This window comes from Schistocerca serialis, chromosome 3 (assembly GCF_023864345.2).
Source record: "Schistocerca serialis cubense isolate TAMUIC-IGC-003099 chromosome 3, iqSchSeri2.2, whole genome shotgun sequence".
Classification (NCBI taxonomy): Eukaryota; Metazoa; Arthropoda; class Insecta; order Orthoptera; family Acrididae; genus Schistocerca; species Schistocerca serialis.
The window spans coordinates 823,114,069-823,133,471 of record NC_064640.1 but is presented as its reverse complement, the minus strand read 5'-3'; the positions used below and the strand labels follow the sequence as shown (position 1 = coordinate 823,133,471).

The following is a 19,403-nucleotide window of genomic DNA, read 5'->3' as shown; positions in this document are numbered from 1 at the left end:
AACAACAACAGTGAGAAAAGAATTCACTGCCATCACGTATCATGCAGAACTGAATTGGCTACTAAAACTGAAGGATCCCAGAAGTAGATTACCTAGGTGGGCATCACATTTAGGTGAGTACCAATTCACAGTAGTTCATCGACATTGAAAACTACACAGTAATGTGAACTAATTAAGTAAGAGCGTCAGAGTGTGTTCCCCAAAAGGCAGAGAACAACAATTGATGAACATGTGATAGGTCAATATGTACTTTCAATCCTGGAAACAAGATTCTAAATTTGAAGTAGTTGGCGTAACACCTTACAAGAGCAGTGATAAATGTAACCTTATTGTTGTACCTGAAAGCCTATGAGAACAAGTGTTAACAGAAAGTCATGGCAGTCCATTCCCAAGACAGACGCGAAAGAGCAAGTAACCTATGAGTAGTGCAACTCTACTGGCAGTCAAACTGGAAAGCAGATGCTTACAGTTATGTTCCATGTTATGATTATGGAATAAGCAGAATGATATGGGCAAAACAAAACGATCTCTACAAGAACTCCTAGAAACTTTTTGAATGTGTTGATTTGGATATTACTTGTTCCTTAGCAAAATCAAAAAAATGAGAATCATTATATTTTGACCATTCTAGATCACTTTTCAAGATAATGGTACCAATTCTGGACCAAAGTGGTGTGTATTATTAGTTACACTGGATCTTCCAATAGAGCTCACTGTCTTCTACAAGTAGCAACCAAGTTTCCAATTTTACTTCCAACTTGTTACAGCAAGTACGCAGATTGCTGATAATTAATGAGCTAATGGTGACGCAAATTCCCTGAGGGGAATGTACAGCTCGAAACAGTTCATCGAACCACCGTGAAAATTGGAAGTTATTATGTTGTCAGTGGGCATGATTTGTGGGACACACAATACATCCTGTGTTTACAACATGAAGGTTCATACTGCCACTCAGCTCTTGTGAAACTATCTACAGTGTGTGAATGACCTCGCAGTTTGACTTTGCAACATCAGCAAGAGGCAGCAGCAATGAACATGTCAGAGACATTGCAAGCAAATGACTAGAAGTGTGGAAGCATGTATAGGCTTGTAATTATCAGTCATTTTTCCAGCACTCTGCTCAATGTGATCACACATACATGTAATAGCGGTAAGGAGTAAAGACTTTTACAACAAACTGAATTACGTATATTGGCATTAATGTTCCCACACCCCATAACTACTCATCCTGACGCATCCTGAAATAAATCCATGATATGTGTAACACTTACTAGTGTTCAAGAAACATGATCAATGGTACATTACATTTCTACCAAAACCCTATGAATCAACGAACACACACCTATGTTTTCTTGATACATAATTTGCAATTTAAAGTATTATTTCTAGAGACCGGATTATATGCATAATAAAAACCTTAAAATATGCATGAAACGTGCTTAAAAATGTATGAAAATTGATGAAATATGCAAGAACAAATAATAAAAAAAACATGGTTACTGTGTGCATTATATCTCAAAGTCGAACCTGTGCCTATCAATTATGAGGAAGAGCACTGGCCACACGAAAAATCTGTACATTTAGAAAGCTGACATCATTTTCCGAATACTTTCTGGTAGAGGTTAGGAAGGAGACCTTTCTGGAATTATTTTATAAAAATTTGCAAAATGGGGATGAATACCATGTTTGAAGAACTGTTCCTTCTTTGCTATTGTTGTCGGTAACAAGCAGATGTGGTACGAGTGAGTCGCAGTGAAAAAATCGATATGTACAGGACCAACTTCGAGATATATCGCATGCAGAGGGGCATGCTCAAAAACTCCGAAATATTTTATTTAAAAAACAACATACAATCACAAATTTTTTTGAACAGCATTAACTTTTAGTTAATACTATTGGACCAAATCATTCACAATTTATTTTACGTTTTTCTACTACTGTAAACATAAACAACCACGTACTGTTCCAAATGTTCGGTAGTAAGATTGTGTCTTTGATCACTCAGAGCATTTTTATAAGCAGAAAAGGACCTTTCTACATCAACTGAGATAACCGAGCAGTATTTGAATTTGGGTTGTTGTTCTTTTTTTTTTTACATGTTCCATTGATCAATCACACGGTACAGTAGCCGTTATCATGTGGAACGTGTCAAGTCCACAAGCAATGCACATATGAAATAAGATTTTTTAACACAATACTAAGTTAAAGAGTAATATTTCTATTATTTACCCCATTCCTTTAAATTGCACAAAATGGATATACTATACTTATGTATTTATTTACTCCTCTTCAAGAATTCATCTATGGTATAGGAGGAGTTGTCAAGGAGATATGATTTCAATTTATTTTTGAAGCTATTACTGCAGTCTGTCAGACATTTTATTTCATCTGGTAATTTGTCGAAAATTTTTATAGCAGCATATTTTACCCCTTTCTGTGGCAAAGATAGGTTGAGTAAAGGATAGTGTAAGTCTTTCTTTTTTATGGTATTATAATCATGAATGTCACTGTAGTTTTTAAAGTGGTCCATGTTGTTGAGAACAAATTTCATTAGTAAGTAAATGTACTGCAAGGCTGTTGTAAGAATTCCCAATCTTTTAAAAAGATGCCTACATTATGTGCGACTATGAACCCCATAAGTTATTCTAACCACTTTCTTTTGAGCAGTGAATACTTTTTGTCTAAATGTTTAGTTACCCCAAAATATTATTCCGTATGACATCAGAAAGTGAAAGTATGCAAAGCATGTTAGCTTACTAATTTCTATATCCTCAAAATAGGCAATTATTCTGATTGCAAAAGTTGCTGAGCCTGGTCGCTTTAGAAGATCCAAAATATGAATTTTCCAATTAAGATTCTCATCTATATGTACACCCAAAAACTTAGTATGCTCTACCCTGTCTACTGATTTCTGTTGATGTGTTATATTTATTGAAGAAACTGTACTTTTTGCAGCAGAAAATTGGATTTACTGTGCTTTTTAAAGTTTAGAGCAAGCCCATTCGCAGAAAACCAATTAATGACTTTTCCAAAGACCTTATTTGTATAATTTTCAATTGGAGTTTCTTTAACTGGATTAATAATTATGCCTGTATCATCAGCAAACAGTGTAAGTTCAGCTTCCTGTTTCAGATAGGAAGGGAGGTCGTTCACATATATCAAGAACAGAAGGGGACCCATGATTGAACCATGTGGAACACCTAATGTAATTTCATCCCAGTTAGATGAAGTGGCAAACTTATTTAAATCACTGGACCTATGTAAGGAAACTTTTTGCTTCCTGTTCCGTAGGTATGACTCGTATGCTATTCCATTTATACCGTATAGTTGTAATTTCTGTAACATAATGTCATGGTTCATACAATCAAATGCTTTGGAAAAGTCACAGAAAATTCCTATTGGTGACATTTTACTATTTAAAGACTATATTATGTGGACAATGAAATTGTATATTGCTGTCTCAGTGGAACAGCATTTTTGAAATCCAAACTGTGATTTACTAAGTATCCCATTACTGTTGAGATGGCTAACCACTCGAGTACATTACTTTCTCGAAGATTTTTGAAAATTCTCTAAGCAAGGATACTGACCGATAATTATTGTCTTCTGTGGTGTCCCCCTTTTGTAGAGAGGCCTGACAATGGCATATTTTAACCTGTCTGGGAAAATACCTCGAGTTAGTGATGCATTACATGTGTGAATCAGAACATCAGCTGTAATTGCTCCAATTGTTTTAATATCTTATTAGAGATTCATCTACTCCAACAGAACATTTATTTTTCAAAGATTTAATAATTTTACTTATTTCACAAGAGGCTGTTAGGTGAAAGTTAATGTGACTACATTTTTTCAAAACAGACTCTTCCATGTACTGTCTGGCTTTTTCTTTTGAACTGCTCTCACCAATTTTTTCTCCTACACTTAAGAAATGGTTGTTAAATACATTAGCTACTTGTGTACTGTTGGTTAGGATGCTCTCATTCTACCCCAGCAGTTGCTTTTCGTGTCTCCCTCCTAACAACATTCCATATCAATTTGATTTTATTACGGAGTTGTTAATTTCTTCTCTAACATATATATTTCTTGATTCCCTTACAACTTTTCTTAGTATGTTACAATAATTTTTATAGTGTAAAACTACTGCTGGATCTTTGCTAGTTCTTGCTGTCTCACACAGTTTTCTTTCCCTTTATGAAGACACTTTAATACCTGTAGTAATCCAAGGTTTCTTTGAAAAGTGTGTGGTGTTACATTTAGTAATTTTCTTTGGGAATCAATGTTCAAAAAGGGATATAAATTTATCAAGAAATGTGTTGCATTTATCATTAGCATTTGGCTCATTATATACATCTCCCCAATTAACATTTCTTAAGCTTTCTCTGAAGTGCTCTATAGATACCGGGTTGAGCGAGCTCACACTTTTACTTAATGGTTTCTGGACTCTACACCCTGTTAGGTTCTGTAAGTTAATCAGTTGTGCATCATGGTCTAACAATCCAAATACCACAGGGAAAGTGTGTGCTATACATCCTCTTTCTGTACAAATACATTATCTATTAGCGAGCTACTGTCCTGCGCTATACATGTACGGAAACTGATCACTGATTCTAAGTTATATGTTGTTAATAACACTTATAGTTCACTTTCCCTATGAGAATTACTTAGAAAGTTTACATTGAAATCACCACAGATTAATAACTACTACTTTTTGTCCGACAGACTTTTTCATGAATAGCTCCCAGTCTCCTAATGGGGACCTGTAGACTGTTGCTAATATCAATACTACATTATCTAGCTGAAGTTCACATGCACAAAACTCAAAGTGCAGATCAACACAAAATTTGCTTACTTCTACAGTTTTGCATTTAACCCTTGTTTTATGAAAATTGAAACTCCTTCATCCATCCTATATCTACAAGTGTAAGATGATAAATTATACCCACTTATACTGACACTATACATGCCCACAGTTACAATATGTTGGCACTTATTGTTTCTGGTAAAAGTTCACCTGTTGCATTAATAAAACTATCAAATTGGCACAAGGGTTCAAAGCCTGGATTATTGTTTAAAATGTTTTCGAACTTTTCTTGGGAATACCTCCGGCAATGAGGAGTTCACTAGAATAATTTTATTCATTAACTGAATAGATTCATTCAATGCCAAACCTTGAGTTTCAAGCTTTTTAATACTTGCAGGTATATGGGAAAAATGAGTACTAATCACAGCAATGTCTTTTTTAATACAGGAATCATTAAAAGCTTCCTTGCACTGGCAAACTGCCAACGTCTCTGCACTATCGAAAATGTTTACTATCCCTCTAATGGCCTCAAAATGTTCATTTAAAAAAACACAGCTTCAACCCACATACCCCAACGAGTTACCACTGGTTCGGGAGGTCAAGGCATGTTTGGTGTTTTTTTCTTTGTACGTCTTGATGCAAGCAGGAGCCTTTAGAAACACTGTCTTTGAGGATGAAATCAGTTCATTGACATTCACAAATGTGGAACGTACTCCTTCAGCAAGATGATGTACTCAATGAGCAAAGCCCGTCCCATTAATCAAATTGGGATAAAACACTCTGAGGGCTTTTCCTGCTTTGATCATATAGGGAGCAGCATCTGAAATAAACACAAACACCCTTTCATCTGCAGAAGATTCTGGAAATATTTTTCTAATACCCTCATTCACAAATCTGGCAATCATAGGATGATCTACTTTTTCAAGTTCTTTGCAGGCCGCTAAATAGGTAGAAGAAGGCTCTTCTTTTAAAGCACCAACAATTAAGTTTGCAATGTAAAGGCCACAAGTGTTTGTAGTTTCATCAACTGAAATCCAGATAATGCTGTCCTCGAGTTCATAGTGTATTTCTTCCAGAACATTTACGTAAATTGTCAGTATGTAATTTTTATGCAGTGTTGATTCATCTGGTATATATTATGATTTAAGCCTTATTTGTGCAGGAAGCCTTTGAGGATAGGGTTTGTATGTTTGTGAAGAGGAATGTTGCTTGCAGTGAATGCTTCACACACATCCATGTTCAACCAACTTTTTGTTTTCCTTTGGACAAATCCCTGGTACTGCAACTTGCTGGTCCTTTCTTCTGCATTCCTGTGATACGACGACTTGTCTTGACATGCTGGTCTATTTGACACTTTTTTTTTTTTTGCACGGAACGTTTCTCTCACAAACTTGACAATATAAAGCAATTTCGTCATATGTAAATGTTTCAGGATGGTCAGCTATCCACGAAATGACGTTTCTTTTTTCAGGCAACATGGCACACAACATGTTGTAAACACGTTCAACTGTGTGTAAATGGAAAGCTAAACTGAAACCACGGACATGCGACTGAAAGCTTGATTAGTTTAATTCAACTGTTACCGACGCGTACGGTATGACAGTGGAGGGGATTAACCTGGATTAGCCAGTGCAGGAGCATTGACTGTCTGCCTGTTCCTGTTCCTCTTCTGTAATGATTTCACTATGCAGTGGCCTCTCGGTTAGTGATTGCATGCAGTTCTAGGTTGCGGTCAATCTGTAAGACATCAAAACTAGATCGAGCTAGAGACTGCCCATCTAAATTTTTAAAATATTGTAAACATAGGTGAAAATATGCATCGTCACTAGTTTTTAGTCAAAATAAGCAGTAACCAGTGAGAAGGAGCCAAATATGCCAATGCATAAGCAACATCCAAATGCATATAAACCAGTCTCTAATTACTACTGTTAACAGTAAGGAGAGAAAGGGGAGAGGATGGCTGAATGCTCAATAAGTATATGAAAACATTTTATTTTAATATCACAGGCAATATCAACATATAATTTTTCAAATGAATTATTGTCCATCTGATGCCGGAGGACCTCGTCGAAAGGAAGATTTCTTCTGTGTTGCAGTATCAGTTATGCTTGCATGCAAACTTCCAATACTAAAAGGGAGAAAAGTGAATGAATATCAAAGGCAACAGAGTAGCAAAGCAAAGTTGCAACACATACCATAAAAATAAATTTTTAAACTTTGAACATCAGCAAATAATAAAAATTTAAAAAAATAAAAAGAAAAAAATGCGGGTCAGTCAACTGGTCAAATATGTGGTAGGCATACATTTATTTGCTGACTATTCATACATTAAAATAACAACAACCACCTCCCTCTTCACAATCAAAAATATGAAATTTACATACCTGTTTACATTTATTTCAGCAGTTAAACTGCTGGAAGCCGACACATCATCAAGCGTCAGCTGAAACAATTTATTACATTTACTGTATAGCACATTTAACCCCCCCCCCCCCCCCCCCCCACACACACACACACACACACACACAGTGTCGGACCACTGCAGGACATGCAGGAAAAGTGTCAATAAGGTTCTGGAAGGTGCCAACAGGGATGTGGAGCCATGCCAGCTCCAGTGCTGTGGCCAGCTAGGCTAGGTTTCACGGTCGAGGATCCATGGCACAAACAGCCTGATCGAGGTTGTCCCAGAGATTCTTGATCAGGTTTAAATCTGGGGAGTTTGGTGGCCAGGAGAGCACAGTCAACTCATCCTGGCGCTCTTCGAACTACACATGTGTAAAGTGAGCTGTGCGACATGCTCCTTGTCCTGCTGGTACATGTGAACGTGCCTAGGAAAAACAAATTGCAAGTAAGGGCGAACATGGTCCCCAAGAATAGATGCATACTTTCATTGCTGCACTCTCTCTTCCACAATGATAAGATCATCATGGGAATGCCATGAAAACATTCCCCAGACCATAATGTTCCCTCCTCCCACGGACAACAGAATAAGGAGGTAAACCATTCTGGCTCCTGGTGAGCAAGAAGTTCTTCGACACCTCTGTATGCCTTGATGTCGCTTTGAGAACTGTTGTGGCTGTGCGTGTAAAGAAAATAACTTGTTTTGTGTCAATCGTGAGCAAGGGTCACTGAAATTGGTCTGTGGCACAATGCATTAATATTGCTCAAAAGATAACAAACATTATTTATCACGCATTTCCCAAAGATGAGCAACAGTTCGACACAAACATGCAGCCAAAGTGAATGTGGTAACTGTACATGCACGTTCAATTCAATTTTGGCCTGAAGATTATGAATGAGATTCAAGAAACAAACTTCTACGGTTACTTTCCAGAAGGAAGGTACTACCCAAAGCAATCCCCAGCACAAACTGACATGGAGAATAAACTACACAAAGCCAGGATGTAAGCAAAGAGGTAAGAAGCAAGAGCATAAATAACACTCCAATTAATTATAGCTAAAAAATTATCTTAAAATAAATTTTTAAACATAAAAAAGTGACCTAATGACAACACACCACATTACTGAAGCACACTTAAATCTAAGACGACGTGCAAAGCAGAATGAATTCGTTATTGGTGTCTTTGATTTCTCGAGCTCTAAGAGTTCCAAAAGACGAATGCTCACCTCTGCAACGGGGATGTGGAATGAATGTCACAATTCAGGAGAATACTCTAAAGAGACTCCTAGACATTTGTTCCCGAGTGCAAGGTGGTGATAGAGACAGTTTGTTGCCTTTCGAAAAATGTTTCATTACGTCAATAAGATCTCTCTTTGGACTTTTTGAAAGTCTAAAAAGTATGAAAGTCAGCTACATATTAACTTCCAGACTAAATGAAGATCGCTTGGAAAAATTTTCTCCTAGGGTATGAGGATTAGAAATATTTTGTATTTGAAGAGAGAAATGAGGTGTGTCTCCTTAAATTTCCAGGTAATGCAAGTGATACTTCCTTCTCTGGAAACACACCAATTACTGAAGAATTAAATGCAGAGTCTTTTTCAGTGTAATGTCGACCCAGATTCTGTATCCCTAAGTTTTATTACAAATTAACTCTGTATAAATGTTGTCGAGGGAACACCAACACGAGAAATCCCAGAAGCTGTGAATGTCTAAGAAAATTTATTAACATGCTAGCTGAGTATTTGGAATTGCCATGGTACGTATTTATTCCAATCTTCTATTAGTCCACCTCCTTCCCCCTGTCTCTGTCTAACCACCTCCTCCCATTCCTCCTTCTGTCCATATCCTCCCCCCCCCCCCCCACCCTGTCAATATGCTGCTTCCTCCTCCGTCTATCTGCTCATTCCCTCTCCTCCTCCACCTCTCTCTGTTCATCTCATCTTATCCTTTTTCCTTTCTCTGTCCATTTCCTCGTCCCCCTCTATCTATGAGTCTCCTCCCCCCCCCCCTCTATGTTCATCTCCTGCCATTTCCTTTCTGTGTCAATCTCCTCCTCTCCCCTCTCTGCCCCCTAGCTCTGTCCGTCTCCTCCTATCTGTGCCTCTCTCCTCCTCCCCCCTCAGTATCTGCCCTCCTCCTCCTTTCTCTCCCCACATTATCACAGTCATCCAAACAAGAGACTGGCAGTTCTTACCCCATCAGTATTTCTTTCCAAATTGTAACCAGTGTGTTTACCAAATCAGAAATTTTTCCAGGGGTTTACGATGAGTTGTTTACAGACGGCTTTGCTCGTATATCTACATGTCAAATTTATTTCACACATATTTAACATATTTCATGCATATTTGTACATATATTTCGACTATATGTCTAGCGAATTTCAACCTGCAGTTTCATTTTCAGGCATCTTAATGTTTATATCGTATCTGCTGAGCTACGTGCTGTATAATGACATAATTTTGCAGGTACATAAAGTGGCATATGTGATACAGTGTGCAAAACGTGTTGTGAATAGAGTTAGTAGTAATGAAGTAATAAATTAAAAAATCATGCATGGTGTGGCCGTTTCTCAAGCATCTCTCTGTGTGTAATGTCATATCTCCTGTACTGTATGTCATGTAATGATACAGACTTTTAGGTACATTCAGTGGCACATGTGATTACTGTTTCCGAAATGTGTTGCAAATTGAGTTAGCAGCAAAGAAGTAATAAATTTAACCATCATGCTTGATGCAGTAGTTTTTCACGCATTCACTGTTTATGACCTCATACCTCCCGAACTAAATGTCGTACAGATCTCTTATGTCCATGATTTTGGTGTTCATGTTTAATTACAAAATAGATTACATGTATGTATGTATGGTCCCAAACTGGTGGTTCGAGAGGTTTGCAAGAAATAAGCTCTTGTCTAATAGAACACCTGACTCTCCATGGCAGTAATGGCAAACATATTTTCACATACTCTCGCTCATGCAGCAATCAAAACTGCAACACAAATGTTTTTCTCCGTCTTATAAAATACCTGCAAAATACGAGAGGTAACACAAACTATTGTCTTAAAAGTTCCTTCCGCCAGGACACAGTTACCTTCCAAATGATACAGATTTTTCTTTTATTAAAAAGAGACTAAAAACTAGTAATCACATCTTTTGTCTAAGAGATCAGTATGATGATGTTCTTAGCTGCAAGGAAAGTAACACTGATTACCTAACAGAAATGAACCACGAAAACTTCCATTCAACAGCAAACTTAGAAAAATGTATCACCCATAGGAAAAGAAATGTTGAAGGTGAAACAATTAACTAGCTGACAATGAGATGGATCAATACTGATAAGGCTGAACCATTTGCTATCCAATATAAAACTACTTTCTCGCCAGAAATACCATTTGGAAAAATTAATATCCCCACAAAAAATGGAAACTGACCTTTAGAAAGTCTAGCTGATGTTCCACATGGTCTTCTTTATAGTACATGAAGACTGATCTCCATGGTGTGCGAGAGGGGGGGGGGGGGGGGGAGAGACCGCATTTTCTACTTGTACATTAAGTACTATTTAATTACTTACATTAATACTTGTGATTTTTTCATGTAAAATGGTCCTGCTTGTGTTTATTTGTTTCATAAAATTGCCTGTATTCAAACCACACAATATTTTGTCAACACCTTTCAGTCGGCAATGTGACTCACTCCATACAAAGCAGTTTTTCTTATGGGAGAGACAGCCATTGAATTTTTTTATATATTTATAAAGTGCTGAAAACGTAACCTTAACATCAGTTTATTCTAAATATGCTGAAAAATTTTAGAGCTTTTTTTAAAATAACTCAATAACTAATTGTTTGTACTGAACATTTTCATTTGATGGAGTCAGTCAGCTTGGCTTCTGAATGCCCCATACATGCATACATATATACGCACACCCACTTTTATAATTTGTATGGATGAGGTAAAACTGTGTGGTTGTGCAGCAATTCTGGATGTTCTTCCAGATGCAGTGAAATACATTGCAAGTTATACTGCATTTAAGTACCAAAACAATGATAAATTGTTAGGTATTCCAGTAGCAAAAAGTGAATTAGAAGAGTCTATTGCAGACTGGATATCAATTACATCTCACGATGATCATTACTCTCCAATACGAGCACGGAAAAACAACATGTTGCAGTTTGAAGGAGAATTTGTTGATTTTAATGGAAACGGAGTGCGCAAACAAAAAAATGTTGTAAAGTGTCTGTGCTCTATTTTGAAACAGTTTCCACACAGTTATTGCTCTTTATGTAGGAAAAAGAACATTCATTTAAGGATTAGGTCTCTGAATCAATAAGCAAAATTGGAAACTATAAAGAGATATGCACAAGGAGGAAGCTGCTATGGATTTCACCTTCATCTGATAAACGGCAACAGAAATGTGGAACAGTCTACACTACCATCTGTTTCTACACCAAACAAGTGAGTTATGTTTCATCTTAATTATCATTTCCTAATGTGTAATACATCTGTCATGCCACTTTATTTAATTTGTTCAACTATGTATTGAACCAAATTGAAAGTAAAATGAATGAATAACACCCCAAAGCAAGTGTGGTGCAGTACATCTACTGAATAATCAAACTGCTGTGCTATGCTATGCTGTGCTGCCTCACTGTGATGTCAGCGGGCTCCAGCCAATAGATCGCATTTCTGCTGGAATGTCCCAAACCCCCATTCCCACCTCCAGCCTGATACCCCTTGCTTTCAGATGTTTCATGCCATACACACCAACGGTCACCTGACCAATTAATCTGGAAAGGCCATTTATCGTCACTCAGTGAATGTCCAATTGTGGTATTGGCATGCAAATTCCAGCCTTCACCACTGAGCTGACTGTGCCAGAACTGCTGTAGCAGCGGCTTAAGACTATGTCATACACACAGGATGCAGGCATTCAAATTTTCTCTTAGCTTCAGTGTAGGTCAGTCTGTCTAGCGTCTTGTACTCCACGATTTTCCTTTCGTTCTGGAGAATCCTGCAGTCAGGCGAGCAAGGCGAATGGTGCTCTCCACAGCTGACCCAGATGGGAGGCAGGGCACATGGAGTATTGGGAAGTGATGGGCGTCAGTAATCTCGGCATGTGACGCTAGAAGTACAGCGGGAAAACATATGGCCGAACTTCCAGCACAGGGTAGGGATATAGGGCTTTACATCACACCGGTAGACCATCACCTTGACCTTCTCGGGCAATGCATCACCCTCAAAGGCCAAGATGAAGGCACCGGTGGCAACCTGATTATCCTTCGGACTCCAGTCGACACGCCACACGAAATGTACACCTCACCGCTCTAAATTGGTGCGCAGCTCATCATCGGACTGCAAAAGAAGGTCTCTGTGAAATATGATACCCTGGACCATGTAAGTGATGGTTACAGAAATATCCCCCAGCTTGTCACAAGCAAGTAACTCCCATGACTGGGCAGAAGATGCTGTTTTGATCAAGACTGACCCAGATCTCATTTTGGACAAGCCCTCCACCTTCCCAAACTTGTCCTCTAAATGCTCAACAAAAAACTGAGGCTTCATTGTCATGAAAGATTCCCCATCAGCTCTCGAACATCTAAGGTACTGGCGCGAATAAGACCCGCTGCCATCCTTAGCATGACGTTCTTCCCATGGTGTGGCCAGGGAGGGGAATAATTTGGGGTCATACTTCTGTGCGTTGAATTGAGCTCATGATCGCTTAGAGACTGCTGGTGTTTCACCACCAGTAAGAGATGATGGACTACGCTTCATCATGTGCCATCCGCCCTGATGCCACCCACTCTGACCAGGGGCGCTTCCCACAGGCGCAACCCAGCCGTAGCAAAGGCCACCTGGCAGGATGGCCATTGCCGTGAGTCCCGATACCCCAGAGGATGGGCATCTACCCCTTGGCATACATAGGGAGATAATGGCGCAGGCATCAGCAGAGCGATCCCTGTGTGGTCGGGGGGCTACAACCAACAGGGTATGTGGCAGCCCCACCACAACGGACTGGCTACCGAGCTGGATATCAGGTGCAAAGAAGTCCATGGTCATCGTCGACATAGAAATTGACACTGCGTAGTGCATGGTCGAAAATGAACCCAGGAAGGTGTGCTCGCCCAAGAGATGGAGAATGGGCAGGACTGCAATGCAGCAACAAGAAAGTAGGCTAAAGATCTCAATGCACGATGGACACGATCCACCTTATAAGGCACCCTTCCCCAGTTGGCTCGCTCTTCAGGAAAATCCGAAGAATGGAGATCAAACCCTACAGAGGACCATCACATAAAGGCCGAAACGTGTGAAACTCCTTTCAGTCACTTCGTACGACAGGCAGGAATACCTCGGGCCTATTCTAAACCCCGGACCCACAGAGGGATTTCACAACCTTTAACTGAGGAGGAAGCACGTACTGAATTATCTGCTCAAAAACTTGAGAAGCCCTCCCATGCTCAATATTTATTTTGCAATAATACTGACCCTCTATGAGCAGTATTGACAGTCTGTACAATATATTGAAGGAGGCTAGAGAGCTTTAAACAATTCTGACACACATTCACTATATGGCAATGTATATTGTACCATGTAAGGGCAGTGATGTGCAATAAACAGCAGTTCCTACTGAGATCAAGAGAAATTCAATTCACACTGAATGAATTTCTGCAGAGAAATGAAAAAATTAGATGACAAAAGATCAGGGCGTGTGCTGGAGTATGTATATTAAAGCATCATGCAGTACTTTGTAAACAGGCACAAACTTCATTTCTCAGATTCCATATACCTCATTGTCCAAAATGGCTGAGGGAACTGAAGCCCATGTGTCATGATAGTCAGCAGAAAAGTTTATTTTACTTATAGCAGTTTTCAGAATTGGCAAATAGGATCAGGGCAGCTGTCCTGTCAGCATAAATGTTTTCCTTCCTTGCACTCCACAGACATCAGATCACATAAGCTTTCAATTAGTAATCAGTAAATAATTGTTTTATTTTATTTTATTTTATTTTTCTTGCAACAGTTGTTACAGTAGAGGACACACAGAAAACACAGCATGTGTACACAATAATTTACAATTTCCTTGTTTAATTTTTAATTAGTTTTTGTTGTTTATGAAGCTACGACACAGTGAATGAGCCAGTGGCCCATTGAAACATGTACTGGAAGATTTTCAGGCTAATTTCATCTATTCTGCATAATTTCTGCTAGTGTTTTGCAAGGCAAGCAACAATACACATGGGTTCCACATTTTTGCGCACCAACATGTTCACTACAAAGGCATGAATATTGCGCAATTGTATTGTGCTGTTCTTGGCCTTGCACTTTCCTGGAATATATTGGCACAATATTACTGCGCATACATATTAAGTGTGTGAGGGCCCCATCACAAAAGGTGTTCAATAATGTTGAAATATGGTGCCTGTTGAACTTAGCAGAGTAACAAATTATTCACATATTGATTAAACCATTCTTTAAGAATGCCACTCTTTGAATTGGGACACAATCATCTTGGAATCAAGTGTCCTCCTCATAGAACTAAGGTGGTTGAAATTCATGGGTGATCTCTGCTAGTACCCACAGTTTCATATTTTAAAACAGAGGGTTTTTCATTACTTCGACTATGATTTGTGTGTGTGTGTGTTTGACTGGAGGGGAGGGTGGGGGGGGGGGGGGGGGGGGAGGGGTTCGGCACTGCCTATAGGTGTACCAAGGAATATTCTCATGCAAGTTATCACTTTTATAAATTAAAATTAAATTGTCTGCTAAATTTTTACAAAAAAAATCTACTAAAATTATTAGACGGAATGTGTACAAACTTTTACTTACATTTCCCAAAACTACAGCTCCCTGTTCTTTGTCTGTATCCTCATCATCATCATCATCATCATCATCATCATCATCAGCTTCAAGAACCTGAACTACTATACTCTCCTGAGAGTGTCAATGGAAGTCTCTTTGTGACCTTGACCGGAACAGGTGTCTGTGCTGGTATAACCAACACTTTATCATCGTTTGCCTGAAATGCACAGACCACATGAAACTGCCAAATGACAAAGTATTCAACATTTTTAATATTTATTTCAGTAAAGAAATAAGAACCACAGCAAAGTGAATTAGTAGATAAAAATGAAACACACAAAAGAAGTTAGGAAGAAAACTGACAGAAAAATATCACAAAAGTTTTAAAAAATTTGATTTCTTGTTGGTTTTATATAGTTTTATGTTATCTCACATGAAAGTGGATGAAGGTTATGTCACAATGAATTGAACTTGAAAATAGCAATACAGGAAATGTGGTGCATTCAAGGTATTCTCACACTTTTTGTTCAATTGATTTAAATATTATTATTTTGGTCTACTTAAAAATCAGTTATTAATTAGGATTCTCTCTCTATTACTTTTTGAAGCATTTTCTGGCAAAATTGTCTGTTCTTGTAATAGGGCACGTAACTGTTACTCCAGCAACCAATAGAAGATCTCACAGCATCCTTATCACATTATACCTAATTATTCCATTTGTTTTGATTACAATCATGCTGTCTCTCCAACACAGCCACTATCACTAAATCTATTAAGCACAAATGTATTAACAAAAGGCATCATACACCTCTCTGTCATATACATGAGAAGAAATTAGGACATTATCATTTTTATCCATTATTCCTTGGTCATAAACCTATATAACTGCTCATAGTTTAGAAATTTTATAGATTAATACCTGATGTTTGTACTACTGCACACTGTTCTTTATCTCAGAAAAAAAAAAACCTGATAAGACATCAGCCCTAGGTGACCACACAATGCCAACCCTTCACTGTTTCACCTACTGCCTAAAACATCATTGAATGAAACTACTGGAAGAATATGCAAACTCAGTCATTAGTGTCAGCATTCAAAACAGGAACCAACAATTTTCCTGCAAGATGACCGGCAGCTGTTTCCAGAAAAACCAGTTTTTCTGTCAATGACACCCAGTCATAGAACATTAAAAAATACATCCACAACTTTCCCCTGTCTGCATGGATGCTGCATTTCATTTTAAACAATGCTATGGTGCCAACTTAGTTTGGAATTGTAGTGGATCACTGCTGCTGTCTGTGAGAAATATTGTCACATCACAACAAAAACACGACACTTAGAACTCAAAGCATGTTTATTATCGACACCAAAGTACCCAGACCAGAACTGACCTCCTGCATAGAGACTACAGCTATTTATACAGACATTTAATACTCCAGATTATTAAAACATTACAAACATAAGATATTTCTAGAACCTCCCAGAAATGATAAACACTAAATAACAAATAATTGCTGGTGGTCGGATCTGAACTCGTGAGCAACAGCACACCCGCTGACGATGCTAACCACTACACTACACCACTACACTTCACGTGCCACAGCTCGCTTCATCATTAGTTCTCGCTGGAGCAGACTACAGCACCCTAGATCTAGATCTCGTCAACGGTCCTCCGTATGGCAGTGCTGGTGGATTCTCACGTTGTGGTCACGTCATTATATCCCCTTCACTAGTACGAGCATCGAAAGTAGCCCCTCCCTTCAAAGCTCCAGGATCCTCGAGTCGGTCTTCAGTTTTCTCGAACCTCCCACTGTCAGTGTGTGTCTCTGGAGTGTACCAGGGCTTCACACAGAGGACTCGTGCTTTCGTCTTCGTGACAAAGGGTTACAGTCCTCAATGTCATACGTTATTATGCGACACACGATTAAGGATACGACGAGACCCAAACTAGGACTACAGTAACATTTTCAATAGTCTCACTATCCGCACAGGTATAAAACTCCGTACCGACTCCCCTCGGCTGTACTTCACCGGTCGGTGCTCGGCGTTAAGAGTGCATTCGGTATTTAATCTGGGCATACAGGGTTTATATTCGAGCCAGCTGCTTTGCTCCTTCGGTCTTTGTAATGCGTTTCATTTAGTCATCCCGAGTATCGTCCAGCCGAAACAGGAATAGGGTATCCATAGTCATTTTGGCCTCGCAACCACAGAACAGAAAGAAAAGTGAGAAGCTTTCAGTTTCTCGCTTCGCTCAGTCGTGTGCGAATGTCACTACAGGCAGTACCGATCCCACTCTCTCTGTTCCGTGTTGACGTACATCGAGACCGTACCTGCCAACCTGTTACTAAAGTGTACTGCGAGGCCATTCGCGTGTGGAAGGCGTGCAGTATTTTCCCAGTCAGCCTCGATTTTCTAATGTTCTGTCAGCACGTCCGTAACTGAGAAATACTTTGCTCCGTCGAAGAAGTCCAGTGTGTCATCGACACACAGCACGGACAGACATCTTCCTTTGTGATATTGTTCAGTACCCGAGATCTGACACAGAAATGCCATGTGCCATCTTTGCTCTTCACAAGGACTGTCAGAGAAGACCATCGAAGAGGAACGAGGACACACTAAACATTCAATGATGTTACCTCGCAGCATCATCTCCACTTCCTCCGGGATCATCCGTCATTCTACCAGAGAAACTTTATACGAGTGCTGGCCAGTCGGTGAATTATCCTTAGTGTCGATACGGTGTTTTACCATAGGCTGCTTCCCTGGCTGCTCTTCACTCGGGATTTGAAAGCATCCGAAAACGGATGCAGAAGGACCACAACTGACACTGTCCCTCGGTGACGTCAGGTCCTATCGGCAGTTTGATACTAGCTTCCTTCCCTGTGTCGTCTGTAGTGGTAGTAGAGCACGTTTCTTCACCGGTGTCACTAAGCTGACCCTCCTGGACTGGTTCGGCTATCTCTGAGCATGTACCTTTAGGGACGAGTTGTGGCTGCTCGTGACACTCCTCGCCCATCTAGAATGTTTATTGTCACTACCGGTTTGTAGATTTCTTTCGGGAGATGTCTCGACGTCGAGGAAGGGGTAACGACGACTTCGGTGGCAAACAAATGCCCGGAAGCAATCTTTGTTATCTGTGGTTGTTGAAATAGCTTTATCAGTCTGGAGCTCTGATCTTCCACACTGTGATGCCTGCAGCAAGTTTCCCCTGAAAATAATATCGTGACTTTGTTCTGTTTAAATGACAAATTTTAAAGGCTGTGTTCTGTTATCGATAGTTATTCCTGCAATACGTGTTCCTGTCAGCTACACATATTTCCTTTTTGTGACTTCCACACAATTATTTTCATATCACAGAATGCAGTATTCTTTAGCTAGCAATAAGCATTTGACATAACAGAAAAAGAAGCCCCAGAGTTCACTAGCACCTGACGCAGTCGGCCGTGAATGATGTCAGTGAGTTTTCCTGACATCTCGATAACTGTTGTCCGCAGACGATTTTCATCTGTGGCAGCCTTTCGGTGGTTAGCCGAGTGGCCAGTACCTCCGTACAGTGACAGGAAATGCCTATAGCGTGTTGGGGAGTGACCCATTGTGGATACAGTGCTTAGCTTCGGTCCACAGATCGACTGTAATCGTTTGCAGTTGACTGGTACGAATAGCACTGTTGTGATTGCTGATGTCTTGTGGCATAATAGTCATCTAATAGTCTTCTTCCGCTGCAGTAGCGTACAAAGTATCCATGCCACCAACAGTGAAAACAAACTGTTTGTTGTCCTCCACCCTCAAATGTCTGTTCTTCTGCAGGGCATTTTACATGGTGGATTAGTTGGTTGTACCTGTGTTAGTTGGATGCTGGGTTATCATCTGACAACAGCAACATAAGTCCAAGTCCATTTTTCATGGCACATCCCACAGGTGGTGGAGATTAGTGTCAAAGAACAATACACTTCTCCTTCAACATTTTCTATTACCTCCTGATGTATGGGGTCTACATTACTGGTCACCAATTCTTGAGTGTACTTGGTCTGACAGTTCTGGCTGCCACAAAATGCTGTCTCTCTTCTCTTACAATCTGGTATATGAGAGTAGTGAGATCATGGTGTTCTTCTTTAACTTCCACAGGGACTACTTTCAGGAATCAACCATCTTCCTTTCTATTGCTTTTCCTTGATGTGCTTGTACCACTTGATGAATTCTTCTGTTGTTGTAACATTCTGTTGATTGTCACCAAAAGTTTCTTTCAGTTCAGCCTGAAATTCATCCCTGGTATTGAGCTCATCTTCTTTGTTTTATTTATTTATTTATAATGTATTTTACATGTACTACATAGGACCATATTAAGTAGCAAATCTCCATGGTCATGGAATGAAGTCAGTATATGAAATTGACTTCAGAAAAGTAATAA

At 39.3% G+C, this 19,403-nt stretch overlaps 1 long non-coding RNA gene and 1 pseudogene across 1 annotated transcript; both read right to left on the bottom strand.

Moving 5' to 3' along the window:
* Nucleotides 1-6,777: 6,777 nt before the first annotated feature.
* LOC126469593 (uncharacterized) lies at nucleotides 6,778-15,099 on the bottom strand. Its single transcript, XR_007586025.1, has 3 exons — nucleotides 15,023-15,099; nucleotides 7,186-7,244; nucleotides 6,778-6,929 (listed from the first exon to the last, which is right to left on the bottom strand). It is a non-coding gene; the product is annotated as an uncharacterized LOC126469593 (long non-coding RNA).
* Nucleotides 15,100-15,101: 2 nt separating this feature from the next.
* The window catches only part of LOC126471246 (heat shock 70 kDa protein 14-like), a 235,253-nt pseudogene continuing 230,951 nt past the window's right edge, over nucleotides 15,102-19,403 (bottom strand).